General features: G+C 45.0%; 1 protein-coding gene across 2 annotated transcripts in view; it reads right to left on the bottom strand.

The window, feature by feature from the left end:
- The window catches only part of HMG20A (high mobility group 20A), a 96,243-nt gene extending 79,565 nt beyond the window's left edge, over nt 1-16,678 (bottom strand). The window contains exons 1-2 of one of the 2 annotated variants that reach the window (XM_085891089.1): nt 16,327-16,678; nt 7,769-7,940 (exon numbers count right to left, since the gene is read on the bottom strand). The gene's annotated coding sequence lies outside the window, so the exon portion shown is untranslated. The remainder of the gene's footprint in view (nt 1-7,768; nt 7,941-16,326) is intronic. The other variant, XM_085891088.1, reaches the window with a different exon arrangement.
- Nucleotides 16,679-16,898: the final 220 nt, after the last annotated feature.

The raw sequence follows: 16,898 nt of genomic DNA, 5'->3' as shown, positions 1-16,898 counted from the left end.
ACCACCTCTGGACCATCCTATCAGAGAAGAAATTTTGAAATGTCATAAATCATTATTTCAGTCATACACGTTTCCACATGATTCCCCCCTTCCCTGCCCCTCCCTCGTCTGATGTTTCACCAGGTGAATCATCGCTACAAGATAGGATCTCACACTCCAAAAGTGGGCATTCTTTTTTTTTATGAATGGCAAGCCTTCAACAGAGGAGGAATTAGACCATGGGCCAGAGACCGAAACTCTCCCTTCCCCCTCCCCCCACCTCGGAATTTTTGGCGACCAGTATTTTTAGACACCCGATTATATGTCCTTTCAATGCCCACTTGTCGACAAAAAACATATATATTGCTGTATTAAAAATAAAAGAAATAAATACCCTACATGACATATGGGCACATTTTACGCAACAAAAATACTGAAGGAAGAATGAAAGTGGGTGATGAAGTTGACCCCTGGATATATTTTATAAATGTATAAGTACGTGTTGTTCGTCTCTCAGCTGCTCCCGTTAGGGGTCGCCACAGCGGATCATCAGTTATGATCCGCATACTGATTTGGCATAGGTTTTACGCCGGATGCCCTTCCTGATGCAACCCTGGTCGCTTCTTACGACACAGGGATATGGATTGGGTTTCGCCATGATTCCGGGCTGCCCTACACCCTCTCATAGCGTGGCCCAGTGCAGAGCTCTCGTCCTCAAGCGATCCTCCAACCCAAGCCTCCGAGTAGCCGGATTACAGGTGCACGCCAACTACGCCCGGTTATAAATGTATATGTACAATGAATGATATTCATTTTAAACGACATGTTCTTGATGCCAAAAATAACAGACAAAATCAACATGTAATATTTGGACAGATATTTATTTGCTCAAATTTACGATCAATTTGAAATCGTAGCCACTACTTTTACATATTCCTCCTTCAAAATGTTGTTCTGCAATCAAGTGAACAGCACTTGAGCGAATGTAACTTTATAATTTCTTCAATCTTTGTTTGCAAATAATACTGCAAAATATGTGTACATAACACTTTACACCAATGTACATGTTTTCATATCACAACCAAAACAAGGACTGTTGTTGGAGATGGACAAGCCATTCTAGTACAAAGTCATATCTAACTATGAGATTCATAAATGGCTTACATATACATATAATATTATACTGTAGTTGTCATATTTAACATGATTACATCATTGGCGTATAAAGTAGCACGTTTCAATTACACAACCACACTGGATGTATGAAAGTCAGAGCTGAAGGGATGTTCATTGAATGAGAATCTGGAAATATTGCTGCTATGAACTAAATGATGTACCCAATTAGATTGACATAATACATATAAATTAATACAATACACCAATGTATTGTGTTCAGGAAAAAAATGCCAAGAGAAAAATGTATACAGAATACAGATAGGATGTATGGTTGTCTATTTCTGGTGAATGTTCCCCCTCCAACCCCTACCCTGACCTCAAATGGCTGCACAGCTGACACTGTACGCAAAAACGCTGAATGCGTAAACTCTGCGTTTGCTTCCAAATCTTGTGTCCCAAACCCATCGCTTTCTGTACCCACCTTACCCAGTCGCATCCAGCTGTTCCAAGACTCTGTGTCCTTTTCTCCTGACAAGGTGGAGACTTTGCTGTCAAACCTCGACTCAGATTCTGCAACCGGTCCAGACGACATCAGCCCACGTGTCCTAAAAACCAACTCTGCTGCTCTTGCTCACCCTCTCTCTGTTCTAATCACCTTCTCATTCACTAAAGGTCAGCTGCCTTCTGCTTGAAAACCAGCAAACATAACTTACTGCTCTCCATGAAAAAGGTGCAAAAACAGATCCCTGAAACTACAGACCAATCAGCCTGCTCGCAATCATCAGCAAGGTAATGGAATCCATCACCGCTTCCAACATCAAATCCTTCCTCTTCTCCAATGGCTTTATTTCCGATCATCAATTTGGATTCACACCAGGTCACTGTACCCTGTATATGCTGCTTCTACTTTCCAGGTCCTCAATGCCAGATATGTGATTACAACCAACTCCCAAGACATATTGCGAGCTTTCAATATGGTCCAGCAACCCGCCTTGTTCACCCAGCTCTCTTCCCATGGTATCCAAGGCAATATCCACTCATGGCTCGCACACTTCCTCGACTGTCACAATCAACGTGTTGCCCTTAATGGAGTTCTCTCATCCCCTCTTCCTGTTCAGGCTGGAGTTCCTCAAGGCAGAGTTCTGGGTCCTGTGCTTTTTCTGGTTTTCATCAATGATATATCCGACTCTCTGGAGAATTCTCTATCTCTTTGCTGATGACTCCACCTTCTGCTGTACCATTTGTCATCCCTCAGATTGGCAAGCAGCAGCCTCTTTCTTCACTTTCTGCAGATCTGGATAAAATCACAAGCTGGTCCTACACGTGGAGCATGTCTTTCAATCCTGACAAATCTCACACTCTCACTATGTTTCTCTGAAAGGACCGTTTTGTTTCCCCTGTGTACCCTGCACCCATCCCTCTCCCTTCCACAGATCTCCTCATGTCTCTGTCCCCCACTGTTTTGTGCTCCCCTCTCCCACCCCTCTAATCTCTTGCTCCCTTTGTTATATGTTCTGGATGTTAGCTCTTATAAAAGCCTCAACATTGTAGACAAAATATATATATACCGTATTTTCCGGTGTATAAACCACGGCCGTGTATTAACAGCAACCCTGTTTTTCACCCTCAAAAAAAAAAAAAAAAAACTTCTGGTGTATTAACCGCACCAATGTTATTCACCCTCAAAATAAATGAATATTTATTGATCATTTTATTTTCTGATCTAGATCTAAATACGTTTGTAGATCGACTTTGTACGGAACAAAGCAATGGAGGTAATCAGCATGCTTACTCTGATGTCCGCTTAATTTTGTCTGTCTTATTCTCATTTTCAAGAAGTTGAAGAAAGACGAGAGGATACCAAGAAGTTATGATTTTTCTTTCTTATTTTCTTAATGTTATAAAGAGGATTTTTTTTGTTCCGAGAAAAAGGAAGAGAAGGGATTCATACCGGTATCATACATATTTCTTGTGGATTTGTGGCCCTGAAAAGGGCCGTTTGGGTTTGATGAAGCTTTGCAGATAAATCCGAGGAAATCCTCGTCAATCCTTTCCACGTCGAAGATGTGATGCATGTGGATGCATGCAAGATGTGATTCTTTCATCCAAGATGCATGTGGCCAATGCTCCTGGGAATTCGGGTCGAAAATCCCGGAAAGAAACACGTCACGAAATGTTGATTTTCAACCGATGAAAATACCAAGTCTGGCAAAAAGAGGAAAGTTCGTCTGTGGTGGTTACACCGAGATGCCACCAATGTTCCTCGAAACCTGGGTCGAATACATGCAAGGAACAAATTTGGTGGATTAATTCTGCCTGCACCAGATGTTCATGTATAAAATGATACATGTAAAAAGATAGTCACCACAAGTCCCTCATCAATTCACCCCTTCTGTTGCGCATGAATAATTATGCCAGCTAGAAACTTGTCTTTGGGCAGTGTCTTCCTCTTCAAAACCACATACGACGGAAGCTTGCCACACAAGCTTATTTGAGGTGGGTGCTCCATTATTGAACTCCAGCTATTGTGAATGATTCTTCTTTTGATGTGAGACCAGGTGTTCTTCTTCTTCTTCTGTTGTGTTTATGGTATTTTCAGAGCCGCGACACTCGAAATACGCCAGCACCTAAACTCTGGGTGTCTCTGGATGTTTCAGATTGTGACTTATTGAATATCTGTACTAGGTTAATAAAAACGCTGTCCAAACTCTTAACCCGAACTGATTTTCAAAATTTAAATGGCGAAACTGATGTTAACAGCAGTTCCGACTGCAACAAAAGTGCTTATTTTTTGGGGAGGTTGGTGGCAGGATTTTCACTCCAGCCACCATAAGACCCTTCATTCCACAAAGCACAAGAAAAATGCAAAGAAAATTGAAAATCCACTCCGTGGGAGTACCTCCTGTGCAAGCTGCCACCAGATGACGGGATTGGAGCAAAGCCTTCAGGACCCCCACTCTTTGATGATAGAAGGAAAATCATGGAGTGACCTTTCCAGGTCAGATTGCAGTAGTCTGTGTCAGGGTGGTGCTGAGGTGTCGTCCACCAGACAGCGGTCTCCTTGGGTTAACCTGAGGCGATCCCTTCGGGTGGGTGCTTGAAATGTCCTGTCCCCAAGAGAGGATGATCACCTGTCTGTTATCATCTGAGCTCAAGCGTTTGAACATCGGTATTGCAGCACTCTCTGAGGTTTGGAGACCGGATGGCGGCGAGATCATGGCGGGTGGTTACATCTACTATTGGTCTCGTCGCTCTGATGGTTACCATGCCCAAGGAGTTGCTGTCGCTGTGTCCAATAATAATTGCGGTAACACCAGTCAACCAGCAAATTATTAGACTAAGGATTCGTCACTCCTTGGGTGTTGTTTCCCTTGTCTCTGTATATGCTCCGACTGAGGTGAGTGATCTCACCGTGAAGGACGCATTCAATGGCATGCTTGAGTCTGTGGTTGATCAGTGCCCCAGGCGAGATACTCTTCTAGTCTTGGGGGATTTCAATGCATCGACTGGAACTGATAGGGGTGGTTATGAGGCATGTGTTGGTCCCCATGGGTCTGGGACTGGGAACCAGTATAGCACCAAGTTCCTTGACTTTGCAAGAAGTCATGGACTTAGGGTGGCTGGTTCACGTTTTCAGCGCCCACACGCTAATCGCTGGACTTGGTATTTATTCCAATACCGGTGGAGTGGCAAAGTTTTCAGATTTTTTTTAATGCTTTTCGAATGTTTTGTGGAATGAAGGGTTTTACGATCGCCGGAGTGCAAATCCTGGCACCAACCTCCTAATAAGTAACCCAACTGCAGGAGGACGTCCACAGACACAGTTGGGCACGAGATATGGATGGCCGTTGGTTCACAAGGAGCTCCTCCGCCCTTTGACAGGTTTTGTTTTTAATCCTGCTTGGTGTCAATATCATACACTCTCCTCACCAAGAAACTTGGTGGGGGAGATGGTTCAGTCGCCGCCATCCCGACCATGAAACAGGTTAGTACAGGTTTCCAGGGTACCTGTAGCAAGTCACAGATCTAATCTGGCCTGACCTGACACACAAACTCTCTTGTGGGTATCGTGTTCTATAAACTCTCGAGTTGTTGACAGTAATACAGTACCTACCTTTTGCATATCATCAAAGGTAACAGTTAATACAGAACTTTTGAATACCAACCAGTAAGTGTTTGACTGCACCATCCTGTCACATGTTGTCATATTAAACTGTCAGAGTTCAAACAAAATTAGGTACAAATCACATACAAAGAAACAAACATAGTTATTTTTTAAATTGACATCAGCACTAGTTTTTAAAAACATTCATCGATGACATCACAATTTAAACATGATTGCATTTTGGGTGGCCCAAATGTTGATGAGCAAAATTTTGGCTGTTGGCATGATCCTATTCAGGCCATCAACTTCCAATTTTATACGACTGATTAAGGCCAAAATGAGATGTCGCATCTCTGGCATTAACTAATCAACTGTTTAAAGGGTGTTAGAGATAACTCTTTTAGAGATATAAGCAGACAAAACATGGACAGGTGAATTCAAGTAAGAAGATTACGATTCTGGTATCAACGGTAACTCGTTCTCCACACTTGGTGCACTGCAAAATGCGACAAAAGCACAATAAATCGTTTGGTAATTTGCAATGCTCAATTCTAATTCGAGAGTATATGAAACTAGTTTTTCAGCTTTGCTGCTAACTAATTGAATACGTTACATTTGTGAAAGATATGGACGTACAGGATAACCTTGAGACATCGTAGTCATTGAGTGATCATCTGGCATCGATTTTCGACTGAATAGGTTCGAATCGCAAATGGCCTTTCAAGTGGTTTATAGGCATGGTGTTTCATCATAGCTTCATATCTCCTCCAAAGGATGGCATGTTTCATTGTACCATCCTGTAGAGGACATATTAAGTGAGTTGTTCTACTAGAAGCCCTCAATTCTGGATGACAAATAATCCACAGTATCTTTCAAAAAGAAGGTGAAATCCTTGGCACTGTACAAACTTTCCTTTGTATGCTTTTGAATGCCAATATGACGTTGCTTTTCGATTGCAGTGCCGACAATCTTACGTCCATTTCAACGTACGATGTGTAAAACAAATGTTCACGGGCCGATGTGTTTGCATTGTAGCATTGGCATGCCACATACAAATCAGAGGTTTTTCATGTTTTACTTTTCTCTCGAATAATATCAGAAGTATCAAACGAAATGAAATCTTTATTGGTTTCCACAAGTTTGCGTTATTTTAATAAACTAACAAGGAGCTGATGCTCTTGGTCACCCACCGTTTGTGTGGTATGAGGAATAGATATTTGTAATACGAAAACTAAATCCTGAACGGATTTTGAAATGTCGCATGCACGAGCCAAATTAATGAGATGGTTGCTATGGCAACATAATTCAAACAATCACGGCCGTGATCGAATCAGGTTGAGATAAAGTCATGAGGCATGGATATCTGCAATGTGAAAGCTAAATGCTCGGAAGGTAGTGGGGCACGAAAACTGATAAATTATTAGATTTGATCAAATATTCCATTGTTCACTTCATATCACATTGTTATTTGAAAAACACGACATTAAGCAACATGTGAAACTTTCCAAATTTCACAGTAATGTCTGAGGACTCAGCAAAGTTTTGCATTTGTGGATACTTGAGTGACTGCGACACGTACAGTAATTTAAAGTTTCCTGCAACTCTCCCCCTCGGTCTACAATTTGTTACAGAAGGATCGGCAAATGAATCCACTAATCTCCAGTGATCCACAAGAAAAGTTTCAGTTTATTTTTCACTATTCCGCCTCTCTGCCATGACCTGCCGATGAAGCAAAGCTGGACTTCATAGCCAAAGACTGGGAGTCCTCTATCATTCCAGTCACTCCTTGAAAAATGAGAACTACTCACACCCAACACCTTTTCGATTGCTCAATGCAGTACTGCTCTCCAGCAAGGGATGGTTCCCCAGCATAACATATTGTTACAGCTGTCGGTTGTTCCGGTTGCCCGGTTCAAGTCCGGCGAGTCACGTCAAAGCGACCGCGACAGTCACCCATTTCAAAAAAAACCCTGCCGGATCCTCACATCCAAAGCATTGTTACCGTACAGGTTGAGCTCCCCAAAACAGGTGAGTGGAGCACCAACAGGCGATCATGCAACTGATCGGATTTGGGTCCGAGCAAGATTTTATCCAGCGATGTGGACCGCAGCCAATCACCCTTCATGGGACTTGTTAAAAACCAATAAAGGAAGCCATTAAAATAACCAGAATTCACCCGAAACCACATGTATTTAAAAACATAATAGCAAGAGTGGGAAACAGAAGGAAGCAATCATAAATAACTGCCAGTAATGACATGTACCATAAAACTAATCCCTTTGCCCACTACCTAACTTACGCATCCACAAACCAATGAACATAACGGCAGATTCCTCAATTATTTAATGCCTTTGATGCCCAATCAATCACACCACAGGAGATAGACATAAGAGGCTGACGACAAATATGCCGACTGTGCTTGGTGGGAAAGAGCAGGAACTGATGGCTCGGTGGAGGCGTGGCATCGCACAGCAGCTCTGCATCTTTTTGCGCCCTGATCCAGTGATCGGTCGGGGCATCTGCTGCCCCGCTGTTCACGCCACGCCCCTTTATAGCATCGGTCCTCACCAGCAGCCGTGACACACTTCGCCCCTCCGTGCTCAGCCACTATTGGTCCGTGCTCTGCTCGATGTGTGAGGGACTGCCCATCCGCTACTCATCACCCGGGCATCACTCGCCCACTCTTCTGCCGAGCGGCCCGGGTCACCGTTTTCCCTTGGCGCCTTGGCCTAGCCAAACACTAAAAAGACACATTTAAGACATATGACAGAGGTTTACACATCAAATAAAAGGTCATAAGTGAGGGTAGGTTTTTGACACAAACAATGAAGGAGGTAGACATCTATCGTGACAAAATAGCGACACGTATCTTGTATCACATTTAATCACTCATTGAGGAAATAACGATGCCATATTAAGCATGCATTCACCCTTTGGAGTAATTTCCATAACAATATGTCTCTCTTGGCTTCTGTAGAATACAAAGTTCTCAAGATTAATGACATCTCCCACGAGGAGGCCAAAGCACAAGCCCTGTTGCTCTCACATCGTAAACAGGTTGGTGTCTTCACTCTCTTTTTGTTTTTTTAATCACTACACTTGTAGTTCCATCTGCTCTCCCAGCTCCCCAAACTACTCCAGCTCCTTCAGGATGCATGCGTTCTTCCAGGAAACCCCTCCTCATTAAATTCTTAAATTCCAGACTATCACATACCCCCACTCTCTTGTTCCTCTTTTCACCTGCTCATGGGACTGCCTTCATGAAGCTATCAAATCCAATTCTTCTCTCCGAGGCTTCAAGTTGGTACCACACCATCCTACATCACTTCCCTTCCCCACCTGTGATCCTTTCTCCTTTTAAATCTACCTAACCAACCCTCTTATTTTCAGGTTACTGCGTCTCCTCACCTTATTATATCCCATTGCTTTTTGAATCCCCCTGCAACCCGACTGTCAGTGCATTGACTTTCTGCCATGTCCATTTGCACTTCCATTCACCGAGACTTTGTGTAGACAAAAAAAACAAAAAAAACAAAAAATCCCAAATTTTAATTTCGCATACAATGTCAAGGCTCGTATGAGAGCTCACACACAGAACGTACAACAAGGGGAGCAGGAGACAGGTGCGGGAGAGGGAAGGACAAAACAGTGTGGAACAGAGACATGAGGAGATCTGTGGAAGGGAGAGGGATGGGACAGGGTACACAGGGAAACAAGATGGACACTACAGGGACTTCCAGGTCCTTACACGACAAGGACTTTCAGGAAGGAAAGCAGGGAATTTGAAGGACGTGGGTTTGGAGTGGATTCATGAGGGTAGAAAATATCATGGTTTTGGTTGGAGGAAGATAAAGATGGTGGGAAACAGCTATTTTGAAGACCTGGAAGGAAGAGTGGGATTGAAGAGAGTGTGGGAGTTTGTTCCAAAGGCAGGAAAAAAAAGAGGAATGAAAGAGTGAAGGTGAGCAGTGATTCGAAATTTTGATAGTTTTACCAGAAGGGTGTTGCTGCTGGACCTTGAATGCCCCACTGACATATGGGGGGGGGGGGTCATATCGCAGACAGAGCGGGGGGGGCGAGACCAGAGAGGAGACTGTAGAGGACAGAAAGACCATTAACCTGCCTCCGGTGAGAAAGTGAGAGACCCAAAGACTCAGCCTCATCGCGGGGGATGCCAATGATCCTAAATGCATTGGTTTCCACAGCGTGAGAGCAAGAAAGGTAAGAGGCAGGAGCACCAGCCCAGAGGGGAGAGCAGTACTCCACCAGGCTGTAGACAAAAGCTTTGTCTGTGGTCACGAGCTCAGGTGTGCCAGGGAAGAACTTTGCACGATGGAGGATGCCCAGTTGGCAGCTCGGTAGCTCAGTTTGGAGGCTAGCTTGGAAATGTGGCTTTCTCGGGAAAGATCATGGCAGATAGTGAGACCCAGAAGCTTTAATGAAAAGACTTCTTCAAGAGGATTGTTGAGAAAGTCAATGGGGGGCGGGGGGGAGGTTCCAGATGGTCCTTTCAGAGACACAGTGAGAGTGTCAGATTTGTCAGGATTGAAGGACATCTTGAATGTCTTGGACAAGCTTGTGATTTTATCCAGATCTGCAGAGATTGAAGAGGCTGCTGCTTGCCGATCTGAGGGATGACAAATGGTACAGCAGAGGGTGGAGTCATCAGCAAAGAGATAAAGAGGATTTTCCAGATAGTCAGAGAAATCATTGATGAAAACCAGAAAAAGAACAGGGCCCAGAACACTGCCTTGAGGAACTCCAGCCTGGACAGCAAGAGCAGATTAGAGAAGTCCATTAAGGGCCACACGTTCGTTGCGACAGGAGAGGAAGTGTGTGAGCCATAAGTGAAGATGGCCTTGGATACCAAAGGAAAAGAGTTTGGTGAGCATGGCTGTATCGAAAGCACGCGATATGTCTCGGGAGATGGCTCTAATTTCAAGTCTGGCATTGAGGATCTCCATCTATTGTTGGGAGAGCTTTCCCCAGTGGAAAACATGGAACATGGAAACTTTCTTAACATGGAAAACCCCCATGGGGAGTGGAAAATGAAGTCGTTTACAACCTCCATCGTGTTTAAAAACTGTTGCTGGTTGAAACTGTTAAAAAGTGAAATTTAAAAAATAAAAAGATAAAAAAATAAATTGAGATTGAATAAGTAACGACCAAATTGCATATTTTAGTATGAAGATTATAAATATTATAACCAGATAAAAGGACATCAACTGCCCAAAATTAAAATAACCTTGAAAGAGCATTCTCTGACATCACATGTGCTTGCACTTGTGGTGAAGTGGAGAAAGGGTTAATGCATCAATTTCTGGTAAGTTGGTAAGTTGGTAAGTTGTGGGTTAGAGTCCAATGGCTTCTCAGAAACATGGACAGGTGAAGAGATAGATGGTCCACTTTGGTCTATTTGCCTATTGAAATTCCTCGGGTGTCCCAACGGCCTTCATAAAGTTGTGAGACAATCAATCCATATGTGCAACAATAGCTGGTGTTTAAGATGATGTAAAAGTGCCATCAGATCATTGTATATGGATACACATGCTGGAAATCCTTGCTGTGAAATTTAGGGCTCAGTCAAGAAATTCCACACACACACTCCGTGGAAAATTGCACAGTTTGCACACGATGGTGACCAACATTGAATAACACGATGAGAAGATGATGCAAAAGCAAAAGTTCTAAAGTCAAAGTTAGGCTTGCAATAAACTCTTGAAGCTTTCATGCGTGGATTGGCTCTCGCACACTTAGCAAAGGAACACAAACTCGGAAAGGCTTGCGTGCGATAGCATTGTGCGCACATCTGAAGCTTCGACAGAAAGAGAAATACTGCACCCTGTAGGAAATAGCAGTCCATAACAAGATTTACGAGAAGGGCACTCGGTGGAGCGCATACCTCCGCCACGTAATGCCTGATCCATGAGAATATATCGGGCCCATTACATTTTTGAAATATCGTGCTGTATACCGTTTTTGGCCCGATCTCTCAATGGTGAAGAATCACTTTAAGAATTAAATAATTCTCGTATCCAGATCTGGATTTGGATCTTCACCATGATTGAACCAATTCTTCCTGGTCACACACCCAACCTGTCCACAAAATTTCATCCGGATCCGCCTACAACTTTTTGAGATATCCTGCACACAAACAAACAGACAAACAAACAGACAAAGAGGGGAGAAGATATAACCTCCTTCACCTTCGGTGGCGAAGGTAAAGGTATCAAGTTAAATAAATTGTGACCAGACGTGGAATTTCAATGCAGGAGGCCATCAGGGTCATCAAGCCCATGTAATGGTTACCAAACTGTGATTGTTTGTCCATGCTCAATCCTTTTTAAATGCGGAAAGTCAAGCAAAGAAGAAGCACTGCCACTTTTAAAGTCTTTGGTACGACATGACCAGGATCCGAACCAACGACCTCCCAGACTCGGAGAATAAAACAGATCGGGACCCATTTTAGAGGGAAGAGGTGGATCTATGGAGTCTCTTCTACAATCGTCCACACTCACCTCTAAGCTGTGTAGCTTGGGTTCGAATCTAGACCCACCTATAAACAGTTTCACGGGCAGGGCGATTCAGACACGTGTGCCGTCCCTTGGATGGATGTTAAACGGGAATCCCGTCTGCCGGAATTAGTTAGGTGGAAGCTAAAGATCCGACGGTGACCTCCGCGAAGAGTAGGCGAGCTATCGCCGGCACCCTGAACAAATTCCAAAGTCTTGCCATACCATACAGGGTGCATTGCATCTGTGGCACGGTCACGCTGGCGAGCAATGACGCAAACCAGCAGTCACACGAAATTAATGATGAAATCAACCAACGTACCACGTGACGTCATCGGTGCCCATGTGGCGTGACGTCATATTGTTGCGAATCTGGAAGCCTTGAGCACTCAACATACAGGTCCTATAGAACAGTTATATCGGTAAGGATGTGTTTTTTAGGTAGGGTCCCCGTCCCTTGTTTAATGGGTGAATAAATGTACATGCACTGTGCGTTATTTTGATAGTCAGGGTTTTCTTTTATTTTACACCACCAACTAACTACAACAACACGCCTTCACCTCGCTTCCTCACACCGACGCCATTGTCTGCGTGCGTGTCGGCACGTACGTGGGCGGAGTTCAAGGAGGAGCCTCGCGGCGGCCCTCGACCAATCAGCGTGCTACGGGTGGGGTGGCCGCCGCTCAGCCAATCAGATCCCGTGACGGGGAGAAAAGGGTCCGCGCGGCGTCACCACGCCCCCAGGCCAATCGACGGACTTGCCGCTCGTTTTGGCCAATGACAGGGCGACGAGCGATTCTGCGCGCCAAAACCGTCCAGTGAGGGAGAGCGGGGAGGGCGGAGGTGTCCCCCCTGAGACAGGGTGAACAAGGGTGCGGCACGATCGGTGAACGAGAGCTTGAGCTTGATAGATTTTTCCTCCAAAAGGACCGCAAGGGGTGCGCGCCGTCTCTCTGTCGGTGAACGAGCGAGTGTTTGAGATAGTTGATGACCATCGAGTAGGCAGAGTCATGGTCGATCTGACGGGCAGGTTGAACGGGCGTTGAGTTGTCGGCCCTCGCTTTGACGTTCAACTCGGAGACTCGGAGAGGTGGCAGAGAAACCTCCTGCCTTCTCGACAGTTTGGGATACGGAGGAGAGGTTTGGTTGCTAGGACGAGCGCCGAGCGGAGCTCAGAAGGTTGATCGCGGCTCGCTGGTGTCTGGATTCGGCTCGCTGGTGTCTGGATTCGGCTCGCCTCGCGCTGGTGCTCGGTTCGAATCAGCTCGAAGACCACACGAGGTGGACAGGTCCAAGGCAGGCTCTGGTCTTCAGCTTGCCTTTCCCTCCGAGCTGGAGGCCTCAATAAAGGCTGTGGCCACCTTTCTTGTACGAGTGTGTGTGTGTGTGTGTGTGTGTTTGTGGCGCCAGTCTAGCAAGTAATAAATTGTTAAGTGCCTTGCTGTACATATGTGCATCTCTATATTCGGATAGCTCTGCTTCTTGCGTGCCCCCCTGCCCCCATTATAAATAAACTCATGTGTTTAATGTATCGGTTCGTTTTTGTGTTTCTTTTATTGGTTTAACACGGTGCGTGTTGGAGAATTAGCCAGGCCGTTGTTGCCGCCGTAAAGGGACATTTGGACCGACGGATCTCGGTGATCATCCGCTCGGGTCGCACACGGTTCGAGCACGCTAGCGGCTCATTCCGTACGAGCGCCGTCGAGGGTGATTTTCCCCGGTAGTTTGGACGACGTGGGTATTTAGGCAAATTCAAATTGGCAATCGACCCTACCCCACGTGGTCGACCTATTGGCTAACTTCGGTCCGATAAGGGACCTGTAGGCTCCAGGGTTATCCGGGGTGACGACCTATAAATTCCAGGTGTTCGCTGGAGCTGACTCTACTGCTCCATCCAGCGGTCGTGCTCGTCGTGAATACCCGGTCTGCAACAATATCGACAACAGCATGAAACCTGGAGCATTCACAGAGCATCGTCACACGTTCTCCTCTTCTACACATGCTAGTCCATCTGAGTGGTGCAGGATAACCGTTTCCTTATTGCCTCAGTATTGGGGGTGCAAATGACACTACGACGTAGCTCAAGAGGAGGATATTCAGCAAATATGGTGTAAATCAGAAGAAGAAGAAAAAAAAAATAAAGAATGAAATTAAATGCTTTGACTTGAGAGACGACAGTTCTCATTCTTAGGTTCATTAGATGGGATTCAATTTAATTAAAACAAAGCTCTGTAAACAAACAAAGCACGTAGGAAAAAAGAAACTTCCACATTTTGCATTTTTAAAACCCCAAAAATCGCCATCACAAGGTACCTAATGACTACCTGTACCACAGGTGTGGCTTTAAGAGTCACAAGGGTTACAAATCGGTACGGCAGTTCCGCGTCACGTGTTCACGGTACAACAAACAAAACAGGACAATGCCGCGTCACGTGTCCACGATACAACAAAAAAACAGGACAATGCCGCATCAGGTGTTCACAATACAACAAACAAAACAGGACAATGCCGAGTCACGTGTTCACGGAAAACAAAAAAAACAGGACAATGCCGCGTCACGTGTTCACAATACAACAAACAAAACAGGACAATGCCGCGTCACGTGTTCACAATACAACAAACAAAACAGGACAATGCCGCGTCACGTGTCCACGATACAACAAAAAAAACAGGACAATGCCGCATCAGGTGTTCACAATACAACAAACAAAACAGGACAATGCCGAGTCACGTGTTCACGGAAAACAAAATAAAACAGGACAATGCCGCGTCACGTGTTCACAATACAACAAACAAAACAGGACAATGCCGCGTCACGTGTTCACAATACAACAAACAAAACAGGACAATGCCACGTCACGTGTTCACAATACAACAAACAAAACAGGACAATGCCGCGTCACGTGTTCACAATACAACAAACAAAACAGGACAATGCCGAGTCACGTGTTCACAACACAACAAACAAAACAGGACAATGCCGAGTCACGTGTTCACAACACAACAAACAAAACAGAACAATGCCGCGTCACGTGTTCACAACACAACAAACAAAACAGGACAATGCCGCGTCACGTGTTCACAACACAACAAACAAAACAGAACAATGCCGCGTCACGTGTTCACGGTACAACAAACAAAACAGGACAATGCCGCGTCACGTGTCCACAATACAACAAACAAAACAGGACAATGCCGCGTCACGTGTCCACAATACAACAAACAAAACAGGACAATGCCGCGTCACGTGTCCACAATACAACAAACAAAACAGGACAATGCCGCGTCACGTGTCCACAATACAACAAACAAAACAGGACAATGCCGAGTCACGTGTTCACAACACAACAAACAAAACAGAACAATGCCGCGTCACGTGTCCACAATACAACAAACAAAACAGGGCAATGCCGCGTCACGTGTCCACAATACAACAAACAAAACAGGACAATGCCGCGTCACGTGTCCACAATACAACAAACAAAACAGGACAATGCCGAGTCACGTGTTCACAACACAACAAACAAAACAGGACAATGCCGAGTCACGTGTTCACAACACAACAAACAAAACAGAACAATGCCGCGTCACGTGTTCACAACACAACAAACAAAACAGGACAATGCCGCGTCACGTGTTCACAACACAACAAACAAAACAGAACAATGCCGCGTCACGTGTTCACAACACAACAAACAAAACAGGACAATGCCGCGTCACGTGTCCACAATACAACAAACAAAACAGGGCAATGCCGCGTCACGTGTCCACAATACAACAAACAAAACAGGACAATGCCGCGTCACGTGTCCACAATACAACAAACAAAACAGGACAATGCCGCGTCACGTGTCCACGGTACAACAAACAAAACAGGACAATGCCGCGTCACGTGTCCACAATACAACAAACAAAACAGGACAATGCCGCGTCACGTGTCCACAATACAACAAACAAAACAGGACAATGCCGCGTCACGTGTCCACAATACAACAAACAAAACAGGACAATGCCGCGTCACGTGTCCACAATACAACAAACAAAACAGGACAATGCCGCGTCACGTGTCCACAATACAACAAACAAAACAGGACAATGCCGCGTCACGTGTCCACAATACAACAAACAAAACAGGACAATGCCGAGTCACGTGTCCACAATACAACAAACAAAACAGGACAATGCCGAGTCACGTGTTCACAACACAACAAACAAAACAGAACAATGCCGCGTCACGTGTTCACAACACAACAAACAAAACAGGGCAATGCCGCGTCACGTGTCCACAATACAACAAACAAAACAGGACAATGCCGCGTCACGTGTCCACAATACAACAAACAAAACAGGACAATGCCGCGTCACGTGTCCACAATACAACAAACAAAACAGGACAATGCCGCGTCACGTGTCCACAATACAACAAACAAAACAGGACAATGCCGCGTCACGTGTCCACAATACAACAAACAAAACAGGACAATGCCGCGTCACGTGTCCACAATACAACAAACAAAACAGGACAATGCCGCGGACGTGCGACGTCATCGCCTGGACGCGGGTCACGAAGAGATCGCCAAGGATCCTGAAAGGAGCCAGTGGTGTTCGACTCACCGGACGGGGCCGTTTGGAGAGGCCTAGCCGCTCGCTGAGACGAACAAGGGAGGGAGACGTGACAGGCACAGAGGACGAGGGCCGATGACCGGGATGGTTTGAAAAACGGCGTTCGGAAAGCGGGACCTGCCGCCAGTTCCACAGAGAGGGAGAGGGAGAGGGAGAGGGAGATATCGGAAGGATTTCTGAGAGGAAAGACACAGAGAGAGAGGGCCACACTGAGGGGCCGTCCGTGGCCGCACCAAGCAGGGGCAGCACATGGACCAAACAGCTGTTTAATTCGCCTCTGAAGGGGAAAAAATAATAATAATAATAAAGTTCAACGGAAATTACAACGTCCACTCGATATAATCGGTTGTCATTAATTTATAACACTTGGATTGATTGCTTTTTGTCACTGAAAATAATAAAATACGAGAAACGTAATAAAAACGAGGGTTTTTTTTTTTTTTAATATCTGAATGTTTTCTCGGACATAAATATATATTTTCGGTGCCTATTCCTCCGGTTTTAATCCACATCGCTTTTACAAACAAACATCAGCAAATGTGGATTAAACCATAAAGGAATAA

Source organism: Eptatretus burgeri, chromosome 8 (genome assembly GCF_056783735.1).
Source record: "Eptatretus burgeri isolate ZD-2024b chromosome 8, Ebu_testis_v1, whole genome shotgun sequence".
Taxonomy (NCBI): Eukaryota; Metazoa; Chordata; class Myxini; order Myxiniformes; family Myxinidae; genus Eptatretus; species Eptatretus burgeri.
This window is presented reverse-complemented; position numbering and strand designations above follow the sequence as displayed.